Here is a 25,076-nt window from a genome sequence, read left to right on the forward strand (position 1 = left end):
CCCTCAAAAGAGGGCTGTTAACAAGTGAGTGGCTTCCCCGAATTCTGGGGACTTCTCAGGAACAGGAGGAAGATTTTGAGAGAGTGTTGGGGTGTATGTGTGTGTGTGTGTGCATGCGTGTGTGTGAGTGTGTGTGAGTGAGCACATGAGTGAGAGTGCATGTGTGAGTAAACGTGTGAGCGTGTGTGTGTGACTGTGGGTGTGTGAGTGTGAGATGTACACGTGTGTGAGAGTGTGGGTGAGTGTGAGAGTGTGAGTATGAGAGTGTGTGTGTGTGTGGTGGGTGACTGCATGAGAGTGACTGAGTGTGTGCATGTGCGTGAGTGGGTGAGTGCGAGAGTGTGTGTGTGTGAGAGTGTGAGCGTGTGAGAGTGTGTGTGTGTGTTTGCCATGCGCACATTCATGTGCATGTGACTTCTCTTCCCCTCACACCATTCATTAAGGGTTTCTTCCCTGAGAACTCCAGGGAGTTCCAGGAGAATGGATAGGATTAGAGCAAATACTTTCTCTTGCCTGAGAAGCGACTCCCCCATTTAATCCTTCCCCTTCCTTGAGTCCCTGGGACAATCACTGGTGGAGATTTGGTGGCCAGGGAACTCAAATAGTGTGGCCACCACCCCCGACCCCTGCTGTGGGTCCCTGGCAGGTCAGAGGGCTGCTCTGCGGTGGGGTTCCAGGGAACACATCAGCGCAGGCTTCGTATTGCACAGTTGGGCAGCACCCGTGGTGGTCAGAACGCACATGGAGCCAGCCTTGTCCAGGTCTCTCTGGCTCTGCTGATTCCAAGTCTGTTATATGAATCGGGGTGGGTGTATGTGAGGGTAGAGAAGAGTGGAAGGGAAGTGTTTATATAAATAACACAGGGTGGAGGGGCTTCTAAAAGATTTACTAGCTAAATATTTTCCGGATGTTTTAATCATCCTTTAAGGTCCTTCCAGAGGAAGGCTAAACAAGACTTAGTCTAATTCCCCCAGTGGCCAGTGGCTCCCACCCACAACTGACCCCCTCATACCTGGGCCTCATTCCCTACACCACCCCACCCTCCTCCCTCCTCATCTCCCCATCACCCTTTACTCCCCTCTTTCATCCAACTGGGAAAGAAAGAACAATCTCCATTTTATCCTTTTGTGATCATGTTATACACGCAATTGTTTGACCTGTGTTTTTTGTTTTTTTTTTTTTTTTTACGATGGAGTTTCGCTCTTGTCGCCTAGGCTGGAGTGCAATGGCACCATCTTGGCTCACGGCAACCTCCGCCTCCCGGGTTCAAGCGATTCTCCTGCCTCAGCCGCCTGAGTAGCTGGGATTACAGGTGCACACCACCACGCCCAGCTAATTTTGTGTTTTTAGTAGAGATGGGGTTTCACCATGTTGGCCAAGCTGGTCTTGAACTGCTGACCTCCAGTAATCCATCTACCTTGGCCTCCCAAAGTGCTGGGATCATATAGGCATGAGCCACTGCCCCCAGCCTTGACCTATGTATTTTTTTAAAATTTAGTATTCTCAGAGTATATTTCTATCATTAAATATATTTACAGATTTGTTTTAGTGTTTGCTAGTCACAGTTTGAATGAACTATTAATTTGCAGTCCCCTTATGATGGACACTGAGGTTGCCTCCACACCCCCCCCTTTTTTTGTTTGTTTGTTTTTGCTGCTATTAAAATCACGGAAGGTAACCATTCCTTGTGATGATATCTTTTTGCACGGAGAGTAATTTCCCGGAAATGTGGACCACTTGTGTGCACATTTTGACCCATGCTGTCATACCGATCTTTATTTTTATTTATTTGTTTAATTTTTTTGAGGATTCTCACTCTGTCGCCCAGGCTGGAGTGCAGCAGCATGAACTTGGCTCATTGCAACCTCCGCCTCCCGGGTTCAAGCAATTCTCCTGCCTCAGCCTCCTGAGTAGCTGGGATTACAGGTGTGCACCACCACGCCCAGCTCATTTTTGTATTTTTAGCAGAGACAGGGTTTCACCTTGTTGGCCAGGCTGGTCTTGAACTCCTGACCTTAGGTGATCCACCCGCCTCAGCCCCCACAAACTGCTGGGATGACAGGCATGAGCCACTGTGCCCGGCCCCACACTGCTCTTTAGAAAGGTTGTACCAGTTTAAAGTCCTTGAGAATACCCAGTGCCCCATTCGCTGGTGAAGCCTGGCATTTGCAGGCTAAAAGAGAGCCAGCAAATCATGAGATCTGTTGCCACCTGCAAATGGTGTGCTGTGGGAGATGGGCAGGCCAGAGCCCCGATCTGCCAGTGGGGAGTTGTGTGCGCATGTGGAGTGCCTAGGATGTCTGGGCTCCTTCCTTTGGGATTTGGTAAGGAACTGTGTTGTGGAGGCTGCGCTTTCCTATAGGAGCCTGTCCCATTGGGTCTCTCCAGGGAGTGAGTGTGTGAGTTTCTGGTCAGGCCTCACAGGCTCAAGTCTTGCAGAGTGAGGGAGGGGCAGTTTGCACTGGGCTCTAGACGGTCATTTCCATGTCCACCTTCAGCCTGGCCTTTTCTTGTTGAGGGCTTGTGCAAGGCCCCACCACGAGGGGCTGGTTGGAGCTGGGAGCCGCGCGGGGAGCCTGCCCTGGCACAGTGGCGGCTCTGTTTCCCACTCCACCTCCTCAGGGGCCCCCATTCACGGGAAGGAGAGTCACACATTCCCCCTTGAGATAAGAATAGAGCACGACTGTGCCCCAGGACAGAGTCCAGCTTCTTCAGCCAGCCCTGCGAGGCCTGGCAAGGGCTCCCAGATGGTACTGGCATGGGTGGGCCCTGGCTGCCTGCCCCACTGGCCTCTTGTGCATTGTGCGGTCCGGACACTGGCTACAGTGTGTGTCTGTCCGGGGCGCCCTCCAGGAAACCCACTGTCTCCAGGCTCTGCTCAGGATGGAGGGGCTTGTCCTCAAATCAGCTGGAGTATTTGAGGGGCTCTGCTGCGCCCCTCCTCTTACCTGTGGGCCTCAGACTCCAGCCTCCCTGCCTTGATTCCTCCAGCCACTGGTGTCTATTCCTGGATGGGCAGAATGGAGCCCACGCTTGTGCGGGGAGCAAGCTCTAGGTGAGGGCTGGTGGCTGGATGTTGAAGGCCGCAGCCTGGGGACCCCAAAGGCACCAAGAGATAATAAACAGGACCAGTAGGGGCCACAGATCCACAGATTGTTTGAGTGATGATCAGAGTTTTGAGGCGTTCACCCATAGCCCTGCCTGTGTCTGAGGCTCAAGATGGAACAGCTGAGAGTCAGATCAACAGCAGGACTGGACCAGGCAAGAGGCACGGGTGCATTCTGCCTCCTCTTGGGATCATTCTGGGTGACCTCTGATGCACTTTCCAGCCTTCACATTCTAGGGTAAGGCTTCTGGAAGTGCGGTCCCTGGACCAGCGGCAACAGAACCAGCATCTCCTGGGAACTCTCTGGATGGAGCTATATATTCCCAGGTCCTGCCCCAGACCTGCTGGCTCAGAGCCCAGCAGTGGAGCCCAGCTATCTGTGTTTTCACATGCTCTGGATCACAGCTCTAAATAGGATAAAAAACAATGCTTTCCAGAGTCTGACAGGTGACTCCAGTGAGTCTGGAGGACCACCACAACCTGGAGAGCATATGCCTTACCTGAAGACTGGATGCAGTGGTTCATGCCTGGAATCCCAGCACTTTGGGTAGGCCAAGGCAGGCGATTGCTTGATCGCAGGAGTTTGAGACCAGCCTGGGCAACATGGCGAGACCGCGTCACCTCAAAAAACTAAAAAAATTAGCCAGGCGTGGTGGTGTGCACCTGTAGTCCCAGCTACTTAGGAGGCTGAGGTGGGAGGATTGTTTAGAGCCCAGGAGGTTGAGGCTACAGTGAGTCACGATCACGCCGCTGCACTCCAACCTGGGTGACAAAGTGAGGCTTTTGAGACATTGTCTCAAAATAAATAAATAAAATCTATAAAAGCTTTATTTTATTTATTTGATGTTTAAACATGGGGTCTCCCAGCCAGCCTTAAAAAAAGATCTTCAGCTTGCACTTTTCTAGATATTTCAGTTAATTCTACAACTGTCTGAGGTAGTGTTTCGGGTTTATGGGTAAACAAACCAAGGCCCTGTGGAGGTAAATAACTTGCCATATGGAGGAGTTGTGATTGAAAGCTGGGGCTTTTCACTACAAGTAGGGGTGAGGGTTTCAACCCCCTTCTGTATGGTTGTTAATCGAATCAGCAGTCAGCCACAGGGCCAGGGAGGGCAAGGCTCCTTCTGCTCGGGAGTTGTTGAGTTGGGTCCTAGGTGGCCGTTCTCACTTTGTTCTGAGAAAATGGGTGTGTTTTTGAGTATTTGAATACGGCCATCACATAAACTGACTGTTTGGGAGAGTGCCTGGAATGGGAGCTCTCTGGGTCTCCATCTCAGTGTGTATGTGTCTGGGAGGGAGAGGAAGCATGGGGGTTTCTAGAAGATCCTGGCATGGCCACTGGCTAAAGACAAAGCTCTGTTTGCAACCCCTCAGTGGGAGGGAAGGATGAGTGAAAACACAGGGGCTGGCCGGTTTTGGGGCCTTAGGGGTTTCCGAGGCATCATCTCCTGCATGGGTACCACTGGTGTGCACAGATGAAAGTGTGCTTTGAGGAGATGCAGGGCACACTGTATGAGGAGGACTGAGTTGTGTCCTCCCTCTGTTTACACCTCCTTGGTGATGATGCTGATGCCATTTTGGGCCTTGGTGTGTGCTGTTTGAGTGTGGAAGCTGTATGGCTGGCCTTTGGATTGTGCCTCAGTGCCCTTGTTGGAGGCGAGGCACGTGTTTTTGGAGGCTCCAGGTCCCACTGCCTTCCAAAGTCCCCGATGAGAACTGGTCTCAGTGGTTTCTGAGATGACTGTGGGAGGGGGCGCATTCCATGTTGGGGTGCTGGTGGCACCCAGGAATCTTCTGAGCTTCTGAGACTTGGTTGGGAGGCATGGGGCTGGGGAAGCCCAAGGGAGAGGTTGATAGGGAACAGGGAATCATTGGTCTGAGGTTGCATCTTCAATACTCCATGCTTTTACTTATTTCCTCAACCCACAGGTGAGCATATCGTTTTATGGGTAGAGAGAATATTTGAAAACAGATCTGTTGATTCAGGAGCATTTAATAATAATAGACAGCATTTACATAATATGATTTTCCAGACACTGGCCTAAGCACTGGACCTTCATTCCCTCATTTAGTCCTCACAATAGACCTGTAAGTAGTATTCTTATGTCTGTTTTACACATGGGGAAACTGAGGCACGGAGAAGTTTAATAATTTCCCCAGTGTCACCTAGCCAGTGAGTAGCAGAACCCGGCCATCTCCAGAGCCCAAGTTCTTTTTTTTTTTCTTTTTTCTTTTTTTTTTTGAGGCAGTGTCTTGCTCTGTTGCCTAGGCTGGAGTGCAATGGCGTGATCTTGGCTCACTGCAATCTCCGCCTCCCGGGTTCAAGCGATTCTCATGCCTCAGCCTCCCAAGTCGCCGGGACTACAGGTGCACGCCACCACGCCGGGCTAATTTTTGTATTTTTAATAGAGACGGGGTTTCACCATGTTGGCTAGGCTGGTGTCACACTCCCGACCTCGGGTGATCCACCCGCCTCAGCCTCTCAAAGTTTTGGGATTACAGGCGCGAGCCACTGTGCCTGGCCTACAGTCCAAGTTCTTAACCACTGGCTGCTGTATATATTCCAATCTTTTGCACCCCAGCCAGTAGAGAGGAGATGGAGGACTGTCGCAGCTCCTGCAGCTCTGCCACTACTCCCATCCGAGACTCATCTGCATGCCCAGTTGGGGGTTCCGGTGGGCCTTTTGCTTTCATGTGGCACTTGTAAAGGAAGGAAATGGTGACAAAGAATGAGAGAAGGGGTGGGGACAGGTGTCGGAGCTGCTATTCTCCATCCTCCTTCTCCCTAGCTGCCTGGCCTTTCGGTGGGTGCCCTTCCTCTCCCCCAGCTGCCCACGTTGGAGTGTGGAGGCTCCTGAGCAGCTCTCCTGAGAATCTTTACTGTGCTTTTTTTTTTTTTTTTTTTTGAGACAAAGTCTCGCTCTTGTCCCCCATGCTGGAGTGCGATGGCACGATCTTGGCTCACTGCAACCTCTGCCTCCCAGGTTCAAGCGATTCTCCTGCCTCAGCCCCCTGAGTAGCTGGGATTACAGGCACCTGCCACCCTGCCTGGCTAGTTTTGGTATTTTTGGTAGAGATGGGATTTCACCATGTTGGCCAGGCTGGTCTTGATCTCCTGACCTCAGGTGATCCACCTGCCTCGGCCTCCCTTCACTGTGCTTTTGAGAACAGATCTTCCACTCTTACTCTTAGGATTGAGTCCTGGTCTCGTGGGAGCATTTGTGGGAGACTCAGTAGAGGAACCAGGAGGAAAGGCAGTGGCCCCCCCATCCTCCACAGCTAACACTCTGGCTGCTCTGAAATCCTCCCAACTTTGGAGGAAGACGAGAGCGGAACTGTTTCTGCAAGAATGGAGGGAGGTGGCCGGTGGCTGGTCTGGCTCCTGGTGGCCGCACCTTCTGTTGGTAGCTGTGTCTTCTACTGGGGCCTGGACCAGCACTTCCAGCTGGATATGGAGTGGGAAGAGATGGGCGGGTCCAGAGCCCGGGGATTGTCATGGGGGACATGCATGAAGGCCAGCCTTGCATTTCTTCCCTGCAGGAAAAGCCTTGGTGCTCTGCTCATTAGCAGTCCTGCCTGTGGTTAGCACTTCCCAAAGCGAGTGCCAGCTTGTGGTCCGAGGCTTGAGCTGCCAAACAGGTTTGGCCTCCTGGTGTGCCTGGGTGTGACATCCTCTTCTGCTCTTCCTCTGTCCCCAGGCTGCCTGGCTCTGGGCGGGAGCATAGTCAGGCAAAAGGACCAAACTCGCCCAGCAGGTGCTTGGATCGGCACTACCAGGAGAAGACAGTCTGAAGGAGCCACTTGTTGGGTTTGGTGCTTCTAGAGAAGATATGCTGGGTCTGAAGCATGGAATGTCCAGTTAGCTGAGGAGGCCTAACGCCAGCAGGTGCTTTGGGGCGGCACCAGGCAAGGTCTAAGGACAATGGGCAGCTTCTAGAAAAACTATTGAGCTGTGGTTTCCCATAGCTGAGAAGACAGCAGTTCTAACTAACTCAGGGTGTGGTGTGTTGGGAGAGGAAGGAGGTGAGAAGTGGGCCTTGGACCTTGAACAAGAATCAGGGACTCTCTTGGGAGGATCCCCCAGCTTGTTGAGTGTGTTTTGTCATGATTGCCTTGGTCGTAGGAATCCCCTGAGACAGGGAGCTCCTGCTGTTTCATAACCTTTCTATAATTAGTTGTCTTAACCTCTGTCTCCTTAAATAAAATGTCAGCTTCATGAGAGCGCTGAGGGCGTGGGGCAGGCCCTTGGTGAGCACTAAGTAACTACTTCATGAAGGAATAAATCAATACAGTGAGCAGAAAAGCTAGAAAGAGCTTTAGCAAGGGTAACATCTTGAACTCTCTAAAATTGCCACCCACCCTCCAGTCTACCCTGAACTCCTGATTCCCCTTACCGTGTTCTCTTCCCCCCATCACCTTCTGATATTCTTTAGAATTCACCTTTTTATTGTGTTGAGAGTCTGCTCCCCGCAACCCGTTCCTATCTCATGCTGGAGCCATCACTCCAGGAAAGCAAAGGTTTATTTCCCTTCTGCTTTTTTCACTGATGTGTCCCCCGCCCCAAATACCTAGAAACAGAGCCTGGCACGTGGTATATGCTCCATAAGTATTTGTCAAATGAATGAATGGCTGAAAGCACCCGGGAAGCACTCAGCAGTGCCATCTGTCCCTGGGAATCCTCTTGTAGTGCGTGTCACCATGTGAGCACGTGTACGTTGTGCTGATGTCCAGTGGGAGGGGAACACTTGCCTCCTCTGGGAGATGCCACACAGGCTGGCCACCTGCCCTGGCCCTGCTTGGTCCTCATGGTTAACAGGGCGCCTGAGGTAGGACCACCTCCCTGATAAGTTAAGACAGCTCAGAGATACACAAGGGATTTTTTTTTTTTTTTTTTTTTTTTTGAGACAGAGTCTCACTCTGTCGCCCAGGCTGGAGTGGAATGGTGCAATCTTGGCTCACTGTAACCTCTGCCTCCCGGGTTCAAGTAATTCTCCTGCCTCAGCCTCCGGGTAGTTGGGATTACAGGCGCCCACCATCACGCCCGGCTAATTTTTTGTATTTTTAGTAGAGGGGTTTCGCCATGTTGGCCAGGCTGGCCTCAAACTCCGGACCTCCAGGGATCCGCCAGCCTCGGCCTCCCGAAGTGTTGGGATCACAGGCACGAGCCACTGCGCCCGGCCAATGAGGGCTTTTTGGAATTGACTGGCAGGGCAGTGAGGGCCCCCAGGACAGGCTGGAGAGGCTGACCAGGTAGTGAGTGGAGCTGTTCACAGATGAGGATTTCGAGCCTGTGGTTGGGCTGCATTCCAGAATCTAGCTGTGCTCCCATGACTTCCTTCCCACCTTACGGGCTGTGAGAAGTGGAAAAATGCCTGGCTGAGAAACAGGGCTCAGGCGAAATCTCTGTTTATTCCAACTCTATCATCTTGTCTTCCAACGAGTGCCTGATTTAGAAATGTAATCCCGGGTGGTCTTGGCTGTCTCCACGCCCTGGAGAGCAACAGGGTCCTGGTACTGCCTGTTACCCTCAGGGAAAAGTGCAGACCCAAGTAGATCCAGCTGCGTCCTTGCCATCTTCACTCATCCTGTGCAGGACGCAGTTGCCTAGCCCAGGTCTGGGCTACCGTGGCTTCTCAGAGCTCAGCAAATGGCTCGTTTGTCCTTCCAGCCGCTGGAGGCAAAAACCTTGACTCCCCTTTCTTTCTCACATTCCACATTCAGCATGTTGACAATGCAGGTTGGCCCTTCCTGCAAAACAGATCTTTAAACATAGGATCACTTCTCACCACCCCACCACTGTAGTTTTGGACTGAGCCACAGCTGCCACCACAGTGCTGCTGGGCTGTTGCAGGTGCCTCGTGGCTGCTCTGCTGACCTCTAGTCTGCTGTTTTCACAGGAAAGGTCTGATCACATCATGCTTCTGCTTACCACAGTCCAGCGGTGCCCTATGTAGGCAGAGTGAAGCTGCAGAAGCCCTACAGTGGCTGACGTGCTATGTAATTGGGTCCCCATTACCGTCCTGACCTCAGCACCTGCTCCTCCCTGTTCGTCTCACTCCTGTGTCGCTCCTGCATCTGTCCTCCACCCTCCATGGTGTTTCTTTAAATGTTCCAGGCATGCTTCCTCATCAGGGCCTTTGCAGCCCAACTCCCTGTGGGAGCTGAGTAATGGTCCCCTGAAGATGTCTACCTTCTAATCTCTGGTGCCTGTGAATATGTTACCTTCTGTGGCAGATGGGACTTTGCAGGTGTGATTAAGTTGAGGACCGGAGATGGGGAGATAATCCTGGATTATCCACGTGGGCCCAGTGTAAGCCAAGGATCCTTATGAGAGGGAGGCAGGAGGGCCAGAGTCAGTATTAGGAGATGTGATATTGCAAGCAAGAGGCTGATGGGAGGAAGGGGCCGAAAGCCAAGGAATGTGGGTGGGCTCCAGAAGCTTAGAAAGGCAAAGAAATGGATTCTCTCCTAGAGCCTCCAGGAGGAACCAGTCAGCCCTGCAGACATCTTGACTTTAGCCCAGTGAAACCCATTTCAGACTTCTGACCTCCAGAACTGTAAGAGAATACATTTTTGTTGTTTGAAGCCCCTTAGTTTACGGAAATTTGTTACAGCAGCCTCAGGATATGAATAGACCCCTTTATCTCCGTTATGTCTCTCACTCACTCTGGCAGACCCACCCCTTTACTCTGCTCTATTTTTTCTTTCCTTCCCCATCATTTATCACCTTCCAGCAAAACTGGATCATTGACCTGTCTGTCTGGCTTGCTGTGGGTTATGTATCTCCCCTGCTAGAATGTAAGCTCCCTTAGGCACAGATCCTTGTCTTGTTAACTGATGTATTCCAGTATCGAAACCTGTGTCTGGTGTCTAAGAGGTGTTCAAGAAACATGTGTCGAATAAATGAATGAATGAATGTGAATGAATGATTCCTTGGTCTGGAATGCCTTCTCTTCCCATCCTTTCTGCCAGCTGTCCTCTAAGTCCACTTCAGACCCATTCCCTACCCTCAAGAGCTCTCCTATAAGTGACTTCCCTGGCAGAATGCAGGAGGTGCTATCTGCTGGTCACCCTTCCTGCGCACCCAGTGGCTGTGAGCAGCCCGGCCAGTTGCAGAGACCCACTCTGCCCAGGGCACTCTCCTTCAGCTTGCATTCTCTGGGGTAAGCCCTGCAACAGCCAGGTACTCTGGGGAGTATTCATTTTGTTCCGTGCATTTCTTACAGATGAGTATTGTCAGAGTCTAAGGGACCCAGTTGATTTCTAAACCCAACCTTTTTTTTGAGATAGAGTTTCACTCTGTCCCTTAGACTGGAGTGCAGTGGCACAATCTCAGCTCACTCCTACCTCCGCCTCCTGGATTCAAGCAGTTCTCCTGCCTCAGCCTCCTGAGTAGCTGGGACCACAGGCACACGCCACTGCACGTGGCCAATTTTTGTATTTTTAGTAGAGATGGGATTTGGCCATGTTGGCTAGGCTGGTCTTGAACTCCTGACCTCAAATGATTCACTTCCCTTGTCTTCCGAAAGTGCTGGGATTACACTCATGAGCCACCACGACCGGCCAACCCAACCTCGTTTTGATGATGACATGGAGAGGTGAGGGTTCCCACCAAGGTGCGGAGCGAATTTCTAGAGCTTCCAGGTCTCAGAAGTCCTGGTTGGATGATGTGTTTGTGGGAGCTCCTTCTCTCCACTGCCACCCCCGGGGACAGCGTGCCTCACTCGTAGAGGGTACTTAGAATTTGCATGGATATTGCAGCCTTGGAATCTGTCATGGCTGGGGAGGTTGGTGAGTGGGGCACGGTTTTAAGGGAAGGTATGAGGTTCTCCCCAGGGACTAGAGGTCAAGGAGACCAAGGGAAATGTCTTGTTGTTAACAACAGTAGTATGGAGGATGGGGAGTTTGGAAAAAGGAAAGGAAGAAAAGACAAGAAATGGTAATGAGTATGGGCAAGAGTTGTGTGCCCACAATGGGCACCTCATGCTAGGGAACCCCCAAAGAATATGGACACTGCCAAGGAGGGGCAAAGAAGGATGAGAGAGACCTTCTGTGTGCTGAGGTGTGCTTCCCTGGGGCACAGCTGCAGCCTGTAAAGGGTGAACAGTTAGGAACACTTCTTTCTGTCGTCTTCTCTGGGGAGGACACGTTTTGCAACACTTCCTGAGTTGGGGAGGAGGTGACACTTTGCCCCCCACCCTCCTTCAGACTGCTAATGAAGTGTGCTTAGTTATGAACCTACAGCTGTGTTTTTGCAGCGCTCCCCCCGCCTGTGCACCCGCCAGTCCCACTGGGGGCTCCCCTCCCTCCTTCCGTCCCAGTCCTTCCCTCCGCTGGCTGGTGACTCACTCAGCTCTTGTGCAAGAGCCCAGGCTCTCACTCAGAGAAGAGCTGTTTTCCTCCATCCCATAAGCCCCCGTCCTGATTTATGTCTTTTCATTTGGTTAATGCTTTCCACATTTAGGTCTGGAGATTAGCGTGTGGCTCATTGCTGCAACCACCAAAACCCCAGTGCCAGCTTGGGTCTGGCACAGAGAGGCAGCCAGCCAGACAGATAGACAGAGGACAGCTTCGAGCATGACCCTCAGCCTGTCGGTCTGCAGCTGGTCCAGCCCTGCCAGCCTCCCTGCCTCGGATGCAGAGGCAGAGTAAGGAGGCAGCCCTGACTCCTGGCTTGCCAGAGAATCGTTCTCATGCCAGGTTCCTGTGAAGGGCACACATCTTGGAATGGTGTGAAGAGGAGACTGCCCCAAGCCTGTGAACTTCTCATTGAGGAAGCTGTGTGTCGGGAAGTGAGAGGCACAAGTTGTAGGGTGCGGAAAAATGTGATCTCTGTGGCTTTCAAAGCTATCACACAACACAATGTGTGTGTGTGTGTGTGTGTGTGTGTGTGTGTGTGTGTGTGTTTTCTCTTCTCTTTAGAACAATAATATTACCTTTGTTGCTATGGCGTTGTTATGGGGGTGGCTAATTGGACGCAGCCCTGATGCTGGCTGGTGTATGGTGTCCATAGTGATTATCAGACGCAGCCATGGGACCTGCTTTGATTTTCTTCCCTGGAGTGAGAAGCAGGCAGAGGATCGCTCAGTGGTGGCTGCGTATACCCTGCCTTTGGCGGTGGCACCCCAGTCAGAAACGGGACCCTGAGGCTGGGATTTAGGTAAGGGAAGTACCTTTCCAAGTTTCGTTTACAGCTCAGATTTGCAGAGGACCAGGTATTTGGGAACTCCTGAGGAACCAGATCGCAGGACAGCACACAACGAGGGGCCTGTTGCCTCTTAGGAGCACAGGGCTGCGTGCCCTGGCAACCTGGGCCCACTCACCTGGTAGGCACTGACTTCCTTCCCAGTGAGACTGTAGCATTGATGAAGAAGTGCGTGGTGGCTCATGCCTGTAATCTTAGCACTTTAGGAGGTTGAGGCAGGAGGATTTCTTGAGCCTAGGAGTTTGAGATCAACCTGGGCAACGTAGGGAGACCTCCAACTCTACAAAAAATAGTGGGAAAAAAGAAAAAAAAAAGATTAGCCAGGCATGGTGGTGCGTGCCTGTACTCGGGAGGCTGAGGTGGGAGGATCACTTGAGCCCGGGAGGTTGAGGCTGCAGTGAACTGTGATTACACCACTGCACTCCAGCCTGGACAACATAGCAAGACCCTATCTTGAGAAACAAAAGAGACAGAAGTATGTTTAGGGGTGTAGTTTAAAATTTTTGTTCAATACGTATACCCAAAAGTATATCTTTGTTAATTTTGTACTTATCGAATAGGTAACATATACTCAGGTCTGATATCTGAAAGGTACAAAAAATGTAGAGTGAAAAGTTATTCTCCCTCCCATTCCTGTCCTCAACCTATCAGTCCCCTTCCGCAGAGGCAAACAAGTGATCACTTTCTTGTGGGTACTTCCGGAAGTCATCCAGGAATTTCCAAATATGTTTCCGTTTATTTTCCTTCACCCAGTTATTATTTTTCTGACCACAGGTGTCCCCTCTGTACTTCTGTACCTTGCTGCTGCTACTGATGCTTTTGTTAAATCATATAACATACCTTGGAGTTTAGTCAATAGAAAGAGCTTCCTCCTCCTGTTTAATGCCTGCCCCACTCATTTCACCAATGGACATAGAGGTTGCTTCTAATCTTTCCCTGTTACCTTTACCTGTTGCTGCTGTGGATAGCCTGGTATATCCATCATTCCACACGTGGGTGAGTATCTCTGAAGGGCATGTTTCTGAGGTTGAAAGGTTGGAGCAAAGAAGATATGTGTTTGTAATTTTGATAGAAAGGCCCAGATTGCCTCTAACAAGACTGTTCTAGCTTGCACTTCTGCTAGCAACTAGTAGGAGTGCCTGCTTTCCCTTCGCCTTGCCAGCATCGTGCACTTTCAGATTTTTAAAATTTCTGCATGGAAAAGTTGCTCTTTGCTTTCTGTTGAATTTCTCTCCCATGGCTCCCCCACTCAGTTGCAGCCCTCCTGCAGGCAGCGAGTGGATGGGGTCCTTCCCTGCTTCCCTGGGCCATAGGGAGTGGACCCTCAGGGGATCCTCTGTCTTGCAGATCATTCAGTGGACTTGGTCTAGCCTCTCTGCAGGCCAGTAGGTTTTTTTACACACAGGTCTTAAGGAAAGAATCCTTTGTAACACTTGACTTTTCTACTTGTGATGACACTACTGGACTCCCTTTTCTTTTCTTTTCTTTTCTTTTCGTTCCATTTCTTTTCTCTTTCTCTCTCTTTCTTTCCTTGCTTCCCTTCTTTCTTCCTTCTCTCTCTCTTTTTTCTTTCTTTGTTTTTTTTGTTTGTTTGTTTGTTTTTGTTTTTGTTTTGTGTTTGAGACATAGTTTCACTCTTGCGGCCCAGACTGGAGTGCACCGGCACAATCTCAGCTCACCACAACCTCTGCCTCCCAGGTTCAAGCGATTCTCCTGTTTCAGCTTCCTGAGTAGGTGGGATTACAGGCATGTGCCACCATGCCCGGCTCATTTTGTATTTTTAGTAGAGATGGGGTTTCTCCATGTTGGTCAGGCTGCTCTCGAACTCCTGACCTCAGGTGATCCACCCGCCTCAGCCTCCGAAAGTGCTGAGATTACAGGCATGAGCCACCGCACCCGGCTGGACTCCATTTTCTACATGCTACTCCTATTATCTTTTCCTACTGCCTTCCTGTCTCTTATCTCCACCTGTCCCACCTTGCTCCTGCCTGAATCTTCCTCTTGTTTTCCAGTGTTCTGTGTCTTCTGCATCTCACTTTTCCAAAGACAGAATCTTTTCAGTGAAAAGCCCCACATGGGCAAATACCCCTGAAAAGCATCCCTCGCTGTGTGTCTTCGGTCACCTGCTCAAGGATGAATCCAGGGTGGAATTCGATGCAGTGACAGCATTTCTCTCCTCCCAAGTTTTTCTAAGTCAGGGAGCTGGAGGGGAAGCTGTAGCAAAGAATGGCTGGAGAGCTGCCCTCAGGCAGCACAGCCCGGTAGACCTCTCTGTGAGGTTGGCAGTGTTCTAACTTTGTGATGCCCAATACAGTAGCCACTAAGATGTGGCTGGTGTGACTGCGGAAGTGGTTCTTTCATTTGGATTCATTTATATTGAGGGGCTGTATGTGCCCACTGACTACCATACAGGAGAGCACAGCTCTAAACTGTCCACTTTTAGCATGAAAATAAGAGTCTAAGAAGCAGAGTCTATCTGGCCTCGGTTTTCTCAAGTTAAAACACGGCAGCAGTTTTTCATCAGGGTATCCAGGCTCCATGACCTGGTCTAATTTTGGAACTCCTGAATTTCCCGTATTGGAAACACAATTGGGGTTAGGCTGCCAGACCCACCAAGGAGGGTCACAATTCCAACTTGGCATATAGGCTTCCCTTAAAGACTTATTTATTTATTTAGAGACGGAGTCTTGCCCTGTCGCCAGGCTAGAGTGCAGTGGCACAATCTCGGCTCACTGCAACCTCTGCCTCCTGAGTTCAAGCGATTCTCTTGCCTCAGCCTCCCGAATATATTTCTCTGTGTGTGTGTGTGTGTATTTTGAGACGGAATCTCGCTCTGTCACCCAGGCTGGAGCGCAGTGGCGCAGTCTTGGCTCACTGCAAGCTCTGCCTCCCGGGTTCATGCCATTCTCCTGCCTCAGCATCCCGAGTAGCTGGGACTATGGGTGCCTGCCACCACGCCCAGCTAATATTTTGTATTTTTAGTAGAGATGGGGTTTCGCTGTGTTGGCCAGGATGGTCTCCATCTTCTGTCCTCATGATCTGCCCGCCTCGGCCTCCCAAAGTGCTGGGATTACAGGTGTGAGCCACTGTGCCCGGCCATTTCTGTATTTGTAGTAGAGATGGGGTTTCACCGTGTTGACCAGGCTCGTCTCGAACTCCTGACCTCAAAGGATCCTCCCATCTCAGCCTCCCAAAGTGCTAGGATTGCAGGTGCCACTCACCACTCCTAGCCCCGTTAAGGACTTTTGATATCCATAGATGTACACAGCAGGCACTGACGTGTGAATTGTGGATACCAAAGCAAACTAGCCCTGTCTAAGTAGAGCACCTTGTGTTATTTTTCTTTTTTAATCGACACGTAATGTTTTACGTATCTATGGGGTAGATGTGATGTTTGGTTGCATGTATAAAATGTATAATAATTGATAAGTCAGGGTATTTGGGATGTCCCTCACCTTAGCATCTGTCATTGCTGTGTGTTGGGAACATTTCAAGTCCTCTCTTCTAGCTGTTCCAAAATATATGACATATTGTTGCTAACTATAATCCCTCTGCTCTGCTATCCAACATTAGAACTTACATCTTCTGGCCAGGTGCAGTGACTTATGCCTGTAATCCCAGCACTTTGGGAGGCTGAGGCGGGTGGATCACTTGAGGTCAGGAGTTCAAGACCAGCCTGGCCAATATGGTGAAACCCGTCTCTACTAAAAATACAGAAATCAGCCGGACGTGGTGACACACACCTGTAGTCCCAACTGCTCGGGGGGCTGAGGCTTAGGCAGGAGAATTGCTTGAGCCTGGGAGGCGGAGGTTGCCATGAGCCAAGATTGCGCCATTGCACTCCAGCCTGGGCATCACAGCAAGACTCTTAAAAAAAAAAAAAAGAACTTATATCTTCTATCTAACTGTATGATTGTACCCATTAACCAACCTCTCTTCATCCCCCCTCTTACCCACATACCCCTCCTAGCCTCTAGTTAACTATCTACTCTCATCTCCATGAGATCAACTTTTTTAGCTCCCACATTTCAGTGAGAGCATGGGATCTTTGTCTTTCTATGCCTGGCTTATTTCACTTAACATAATAACCTCCAGTGCCATTCATGTTGCTGCTAATGACATGATTTCTCTCTTTCTCATGCTGAATAGAATTCCATAGTGTATATATACCACATTTTCTTTATTCCCTTATCCATTGATGGACACATAGGTTGATTCCATAATTTTGCTATTGTGGATCATGCTGCAGTAAGCATGTGAGTGCAGGTATCTCTTTGATATATATATTTTTTGAAACAGAGTCTTGCTCTGTTGCCCAGGCTGGAGTGCAATGGCGCGATCTTGGCTCACTGCAACCTCCGCCTCCCAGGTTCAACTGATTCTCCTGCCTCATCCTCCCGAATAGCTGGGATTACAAGCGCCTGCCACCACGCCCAACTGATTTTTGCATTTTTAGTATAGAGGGGGTTTTACCATGTTGGCCAGGCTGGTCTTGAACTCCTGACCTCGTGATCCACCCACCTCTGCCTCCCAAAGCGCTGGGATTACAGGCGTGGGCCACCGCACCTGGCCCTATTTTTGTATTGTTAAGTGGAGACAGAGTTTTGCCATGTTGGCCAGGCTGGTCTTGAACTCCGGATCTCAGGTGATTCATCTGCCTTGGCCTCCCAAAGTGCTGGAATTACAGACGTGAACTACTCTGCCTGGCCTGATGTCTTTCGATATCCTGATTTCTTTTTGTTTGGATAAATACCCAGCAGTGGGATTACTGGACGGTATGGTAGTTCTATTTTTAGTTTTTTTGAGAAATCTCTGTACTAGTTTCCACAGTGGCTGTACCAGTTTGCATTCCTACCAGTAGTGTACAAGAGATCCCATTTTTCCTCATCCTTGGCAGTATCTGTTATTTTTTATCTTTTTTTTTGAGACGGAGTCTCGCTCTGTCGCCTAGGCTGGAGTGCAGTGGCACAATCTTGGCTCACTGCAAGCTCTGCCTCCCAGGTTCACACCATTCTCCTGCCTCAGCCTCCTGTGTAGCTGGGACTACAGGCGCCTGCCACTGCACCCAGGTAATTTTTTGTAGCTTTAGTAGAGACTGGGTTTCACCATGTTAGCCAGGATGGTCTCGATCTCCTGACCTCGTGATCCGCCCGCCTCGGCCTCCCAAAGTGCTGGGATTACAGGCTTGAGCCACCGCACCCAGCTGTTTTTTATCTTTTCAATGATAGCCATTCTAACTGGGGTAAGATGATAGCTCACTGTGGTTTTGATTTGACTTTCCCTGGTGATTAGTGATGTTGCGTATTTTTTTACATACCTGTTGGCCGTTTGTATGTCTTCTTTTGAGAATGTCTATTCTTTTGAGAATGTCTATTCATGCCCTTTGCCTACTTTTTAATGGGCTTTTTTTTTTTTTAAACTGTTGAGTTCCTTGTATATTCTGGCTATTAGTCCCTCATCAGATAAATAGTTTTCAAATATTCTCTCCCATTCAGTAGATGATCTCTTCACTTTGTTGATTGTTTCCCTTTGCTTTGAAGAAGCTTTTTAGTTTAATATGGTCCCATTTGTCTATTTTTGGTTCTGTTGTCTGTGCTTTTCAGGTCTTAACTGTAAAATCTTTGCCTAGACCAATGTCCTGAAGTGTTCTTTCTAGTAGTTTTATAGTTTCGAGTCTTATGTTTAAGTCTTTAATCCGTCTTGAGTTGATTTTTGTATGTGGTGAGAGCTAGGGGTCCAGTTTTGTTCCTCCGCATATGGATATCCAGTTTCCTCAATACCATCGATTGAAGAGACTGTTCTTTCCTCAATGTGTATTCTTGGTGCTTTTGTTGAAACTCGGCTGTAAATACATGGATTTATTTCTGGATTCTCTGTTCTGTACCATTGGTCTACGTGTCTGTTTTTATATGGACATCATGCTATCTGGTTACTCTGCAGTGCAATTTTTAAATATCTGAGCTAAATACAAATACAAATCCTCCAGAATCTGAAACTTTTTCAGGACCTATATGATGCTCAAAGAAAATGCTCACTGGAGCATGTGTTAAATAGAAAATCATACTGCATGGTAGACGCACTTGACAGCAATAAGTTAAGCATACCCTGAGAATGACCCTGTACGGTAGATGCACCAGAATATGTGTGCGGATTTCCATGCTAAAGAATCAGGGAGTAGGCCGGGCGCGGTGGCTCAAGCCTGTAATCCCAGCACTTTGGGAGGCCGAGATGGGCGGATCATGAGGTCAGGAGATCGAGACTATCCTGGCTAACACGGTGAACCCCCGTCTCTACTAAAAAATACAAAAAACTAGCTGGGCGAGGTGGCGGGCGCCTGTAGTCCCAGCTACTTGGGAGGCTGAGGCAGGAGAATGGCGTGAACCCGGGAGGCGGAGCTTGCAATGAGCTGAGATCTGGCCACTGCACTCCAGCCCGGGCGACAGAGTGAGACTCTGTCTCAAAAAAAAAGAATCAGAGAGTGGCCAACTCAGAGAGTCATTCCATATCTATGAGGAACATCTGAGCCCTTGGCCCATCCAGTGGAACACAGGCCATATGGAGGACCAAGGCCCTTTGTTTTGGGTTAAATGAAGGTGGCCAGGTGGAGGTTGTTAGGGAGAGGGTGCAAAGTGAAAATGCTCTATAAACTGCATGCTTTAGGCAAGTGCTTGCAGTTCTCCTGCCTAGCTGGCTACACTGGGTCGTGTGGTTCCCCTGCCAAGCCCTCCACTGGACAGTGGTAAAGTGATTCTCCTGCCCAGCCCCCCACTAGACTGTGTGTAAGGCAGTTCTCCTGTATAGCCCCCACTGGACTGTGTGTAAGGCAGTTCCCCTACCACGTCTCCTACTGGACTGTGTGTAAGGTAGTTCCTGCCCAGCCTGCCACCACTGGACTGTGTGTAAGGTGGTTCCCCTGCCCAGCCCCGCACTGGACTGTGTGTAAGGTGGTTCTCCTGCCCAGCCCCCCCACTGGACTGTCTATCAGCTACTTCTCCTTCCCAGCCTGCCACCACTGGACCACTCTGCATGTAAGTTTCCCACTAGTAAAACCCTGTGTCTCATTGGCTGGCTCTGTGTCTCATCTTTGGCCTCTTGAACCTGGGGCCATTCCTATAAAGGTTAATGGAGGCTCAGCAAGACAGACATGTAGAACTTCACCTCGTAGGGTTATGTAAGAGGAAGTGTGTTAGTTTCCCATTGCTGCTGTAACGAATGCCACAAATGGAGTGACTTAAAACATATTCATTTACTCATAGTTTTAAGGATTCAAAGTCTGAAATAAGTCTTGGAAGGCTGAAAAGGTGTCGGCAGGGCTGGTCCTTCTGGAAGCTCCAAGGAGAATCTGTTCCTTCCATTTTTCATCCTCTTGAATTCCTTCCTTGGTGCCTGTTTCCAGCTTGGTGTAAGGAACCGCCTTACCACAGTCCAGTGGTTGGGGGTGGGGGGGCTGGGCAGGAGAACCACCTTACAGCTCAGTGGGGGGATATCAGCCTCTTTCTTCTTTGACCTTGTCTTCCTCTTAGACTCTTGTGATTGCGTTTAGAACCTACCCAGATAATCTAGGATAACTCCCCACCTCAAAATCCTTAACTCAGTCATGCCCTGTAGAGTCCCTTTTGCCAGATAAGGTAATGTTCACAGGTTCTGGTAATTAAGATGTTAATATTTTGGGAGGGAGCACTTTCAAGCCTACCACAGCGGGTACCTTTTAGTAACTGAAGAAGAGCAGGCTTGTGTGAGGGGAGATTATTCGCCTAGTCAGTCACTCCCCAGGTGTTCTGAGTCGGTGGAATTGGCTAATTGATCTTTAGAGGCTAGGAAGGGTGTGTGGGTGGGAGGGAGGATGAAAAGAGGTTGAGCTATTCATGTTGAAGGTCTGATGCTCTAAAGATGCAAATCTCAAATCTCCTAAAGAAGGTGGAAAAAGAAGGTGCAGAGACTCAGACTTTATCCTGCTTCCATGAGCCTGGGCCTCTGTGTTCTTCATTAGCCCTCCCGGTGATTCTGATCCTCGGCAAAGTTTGAGACTGTTGAATTTTAGACGTGGTCTCGGGGATGATCTGTGTGCCTGCACGTGGGACGTGAGACTGCTTGAGTAGGAGCCACAGCTGGGCTGCAGACAGGTGCTGGAGAAGATCAGAGGAGGGGCCGGTGTCTGCGCAGGAGCTGCCACCTGAACCACACCTGGAAGGCAAGAGAAGGCGTGGCCTCCCCTGACAAGCAGGGCAGGTGCTCCAAGCAGAGGGAGAGGCCTTACCAGCAGCACCGAGGTAGGAATACTCATGGCACGTTTGGGGATGTGGAGGCCGTTTGGGACCAGAAGGTGGAGGAACAGCGAGTTGATCTGACAAGAGGCATGTTAGCGGGAGTAACCTGCTAATGTTTGCAGGGTTGGCTGGAGGGCAGAGGTAGGATTCTGTTTATAGTACTGCCCAGGAGGAGTGGATAAAGGCCCTGCCTGGGTGGTGGCAGGGACATTGATGAAAAGGTGATGGTTATGAGAGGTTCGAGAGGAAATACGAACATGACATGGTCTGGCAATCCACTAACACTTTTTGAGCAGAGTCATCGGGCAGGTGCAGGATGAGGAACTGGAAAGCAGTGGTGAGTAAGACTACCCGGGTCCCTGATCTCACGAGTATACTTTGGGGTGGAGAGGTGGGGTAGAGTCGGGGAATAAGCCTACAGACACAAACAAGAAAGGCATGAGCTAGTGGTACATGCTCTGCAGAGTTCCACGGGCTGGTGTGATTGGGAGGAAGTGGGTGGCTTCTTTGGATTGGGAGCTTAGGGAAGGCCTCTCTGGAGCGGTGACGCTTACACTGTTGTCTGGATGACACGAAGCAGCTGGCCATGGGGAGGGGAAGGGAAACGACATTCCAGGCAGAGGTGACAGCAAGTGCAAAGGTGTGACGCAAGATCAGACCAGCCTCATCCTGGGAACACTAGAACAGCACATTCCGATAGAACTTTCTGCAGGGACACTGATGTTCTAGGCCTGTGCCATCTAACATGGTAGCCACTAGTCACGTGGGACCTCTGAGCACTGGCAGGATGGCTAGGGAGACTGAGGAACTGCATTTTATTTGAGTTTGAATAAGAGTCAAATCTGGGCTGCAGGCAGGTGCTGGAGATCAGAGGAGGGGCCAGTGTTTGTGGAGGAGTCACCACCTGTGCCACACCTGGAAGGCAAGAGAAGGTGGGGCTTCCCCCTAAAAGCAGGGCAGGTGCTGCAAGCAGAGGGAGAGGCCTTACCAGCAGCATCAGGGTAGGAATACGCATGGCACGTTTGCATTCTATTTGAGTTTGAATGAATTTAATTTTAACTTTAGCCGTGTGTGGTCAGAGTCTCCTGCATTGGACAGCACAGAGCTAGAAGGTCAGGGTGGCTGGAGGGGAAGAGCAGAAAACGGTGTAAGGTGAGGTAGTCAGAGGCAAGCTTTATTGCTTTATGAATTAGGGTAAATGGTTTTTTTTTTTTTTTTTTCTAGGAGTAGCGCAAAGCCTTGGGATGATTTTAGTTACAAGGTTGACATAATTTGATGAATGTTTTATAAGTTCCCTCTGGCTGCAATGTGAGAATGAATTGGAGGGGATGAAAAGTGGAACAAGGAGATCCTCATAATAACATAGGGAACAGCATAGCAGCAGTGGAGAAGGAAAATGTGGATGGATCAGGATGTTTTAGAGGTAGAACTGATAGGTGAGAGGAATTGGATGTGGAAGGTGTGTGGAGTTTAGAATCCTAGATGTTGGGGAGTAAGCAACAGGATGGATGGATGGTGGTACCGTTTACTAAAATGGGGTATGGAGAGCAGGTCTAGTTTTGTTTTTGGAAGTGAAGAAAATGAGTTGTTACATTCGTTAGATTCCTCCTGAGCATCAGTGTAGGGATGGTAGGTAGCCAGGTGGCCATGGGTCTGGAGAGCTGGGACAGGTCAGGGCTAGAGATATGCATTTAGAGTCACTGGGAATAGAGAAAGTCTGAAGCTATGGAACAGGGTCAGGCCATTACAGGAAGTGAGTAGATAGAAAAGAGGAGGGGTGGCCGGGCACGGTGGCTCACGCCTGTAATCCCAGCACTTTTGGGAGGCCGAGACGGGCGGATCACGAGGTCAGGAGATCGAGACTATCCTGGCTAACACGGGGAAACCCCGTCTCTACTAAAAATACAACAATTAGCCGGGCGTGGTGGCGGGCGCCTGTAGACCCAGCTACACGGAAGGCTGAGGTAGGAGAATGGCGTGAACCTGGGAGGCGGAGCTTGCAGTGAGTGGAGATCGTGCCACTGCACTCCAGCCTGGGCGACAGAGCGAGACTCCATCTCAAAAAAAAAAAAAAAAGGGAAAGAGGAGGGGCAGGAGTGAGCTCTGGGCACTGTGACATTTAAGAACACACAGAGAATGATCCAGAAAGGTGACTACTTGAGAGAAGCTGGGAGATGTCATAGGAGCCCAGGGCAGTCATGGTTTCTGGAAACAGGGGACGCTGAATGTTGCTGGCTGGCCAAGGACTCTAGAAGAGAGACCGGTACCCTTGGATTTGGTGACAACATGGAGGTCATTGGTGACATTGAGGAGAGTAGGCTCAGTGGAGTGGGAAGGAGGGAATTAGAGGTAAGAGATTCAAAGCCGTGACTACAGGCAACATTTTTGGTGAAAGTTTTTGCTGTTAGGAGAAGGAAGTGAATAAAGGACTGGAGAACTGGGGTCAAAGGATATATTTATCTCTAATTTTTTAAATTTAAAGATAGGTGTTATGTGCTGACAGGTAGAAAGCAGGTAGGTTGCGTTTGGTAGGAGGAGTTACTGTTGTGGGAGGGAAGGCTGCAAGCGTGGGCTCTGATATGGCTAGGATGGATTTGGGTTGTGGGTTGATGAGCAGCTACTATTGGGTTGATCCTATCTTTTTTTTTTTTTTTTGAGATTTTTTGAGATGCAGTCTTGCTCTGTCACCCCGGCTTGAGTGCAATGGTGCGATCTTCGCTCACTGTAACCTCCGCCTCCCGAGTTCAAGCAATTCTCCTGCCTCAGCCTCCCTAGTAGCTGGGATTACAGGCATGTGCCACCACACCCAGCTAATTTTTGTAGTTGTGGTAGAGATGGGGTTTCACCATGTTGGCCAGGCTGGTCTTGAACTCCTGACCTTAGGTGATCCACCCACCTTGGCCTCCCAAGGTGCTGGGATTACAGGCAGGAGCCATTGCGCCTGGCCGGATTGCTCTTATCTTTCTAAGTGAAGTGTGATTCAAAACATTTTCCATCATCTGAGAAATGAAATCGTCGTTTTGGAAAATGGAAAATAATCTCACTGGGCAACTAGAGTAGGGTTGCTAGATGGCATGAACTGTGCTTCTCAGATTTCAATGTGCAAACCAACCACCTGGGGGTTGGTTGGTTTGTTCGAGACAGAGTCTCACCCTGTCACCCAGACTGGAGTGCAGTGTTACAGTCACAGCTCTCACTGTGGCCTCTACTCCCGGGGCTCAGGTGATTCTCCCACCTCAGCCTCCTGAGTAGCTAGGACCACAAGTGTGCACCACCAGGCCTGCCGAATTTTTTTGTGGAGGAGGGGTTTTGCCATGCTGCCCAGGCCGGTCTCGAACTCCTGGCCTCTAAGCAATCTGCCCATCTCAGCCTCCCAAAATGCTGGGATTATAGGTGTGAGCCACTACATCCGGTCAGGATTTGTTAAAATGCAGATTCTGCATTTCTAACAAGCTTCTAGGCGACAGGAATGCTGTTGGTTCCTCCCTGCCTCCTGCTCTGAGGATCAAGATTCCATAGCCCTTCTTCAACAGGAAGTTTAGGAAGAGACACAGTTTCCTAAAACGTGTCCAGGATACGCCTCATTCCTTGCCCACTGAACTTATATTTGGGGCCGAGTAAGCAAGAGTTGAGTGCCTATTTGAGATTTGTGGCTCTCCATTAAAATGGGTCTTGTCAATGTTGGAATGATCTGGGGAACATAAAAACCCAGAAACCAAACCAAAACAAAATACAGGGCCTGGGTATTTTGATTTTGATGGAGGTTGTGAATTAATGGGTATAGGGTGTGTCCTGGGTACCCTACTCTTCAAAATCTCCTCTGGTAATTCAGCTCTTCATTCAGGCTTGAGAAGTCTGGATTTAAAATACCAGGTCGGGGATGACCATTGGTGTAGGTAGCCAAGGTAGTGTGGAGGCAGGGCTGCCGCTAGAACGTGTGGGCCCTTGTCTGTATAAGCAATGTGGGTCACTCAAAATCGGCATGTGGAGGCCTAGAGTGCTGCTCAATCTTGCATAGTCCCACCAAAGAAATACCACGTCAGATAGCCGACTAAGAGATTAGACTACTATGCTGGGAACTCCGATTTTCATGGCTGGGACAGTAGGAATTACTTCTCCTTGAAAATTCCAGACTCTTTGTACAAATTACCCTTAATTTAAGCTGAATTGGTATAGCATAATTCAGGGGTCACCTTGTGCTCCCCTCTAAATTAGAAGGCTGAATTTCAGTGGTCAACAATGGGGAAGATTCTTTTTTTTTTTTTCTTTTTTAACAGGCACTCTTTCTTCTCTTCCTTCTAGATTCATCAGATTCTTTCAGTCAGTTTTCAAAACTCAGTCAGCTTAGATCTGGTTTGTTTTGTTCCTTGAAAAAAAATTTATTAATATAATACCACAATCTTTGAGCTAAACAGTGACCCTATAGGCCCAACATTCAGAGCTCCTTGAGATGTCTGGTTTACCTGATGCACGGGCTCTCTATGGGGAGGGAGTTGCT

General features: G+C 49.7%; 1 protein-coding gene across 2 annotated transcripts in view; it reads left to right on the plus strand.

Moving 5' to 3' along the window:
• Window positions 1-25,076, plus strand: part of GAS7 (growth arrest specific 7) — a 291,891-nt gene that overhangs the window by 76,545 nt on the left and 190,270 nt on the right. Inside the window, exon 1 of one of the 2 annotated variants that reach the window (XM_033184554.1) lies at window positions 12,104-12,266. The exons of the other annotated variant lie outside the window; for it this stretch is intronic. The gene's annotated coding sequence lies outside the window, so the exon portion shown is untranslated. Of the gene's footprint in view, window positions 1-12,103; window positions 12,267-25,076 lie in introns of those variants that run through there. 2 annotated transcript variants of the gene reach the window in all.

Source organism: Trachypithecus francoisi, unplaced genomic scaffold (genome assembly GCF_009764315.1).
Source record: "Trachypithecus francoisi isolate TF-2019V2 unplaced genomic scaffold, Tfra_2.0 Lachesis_group20, whole genome shotgun sequence".
NCBI classification, from domain to species: domain Eukaryota; kingdom Metazoa; phylum Chordata; class Mammalia; order Primates; family Cercopithecidae; genus Trachypithecus; species Trachypithecus francoisi.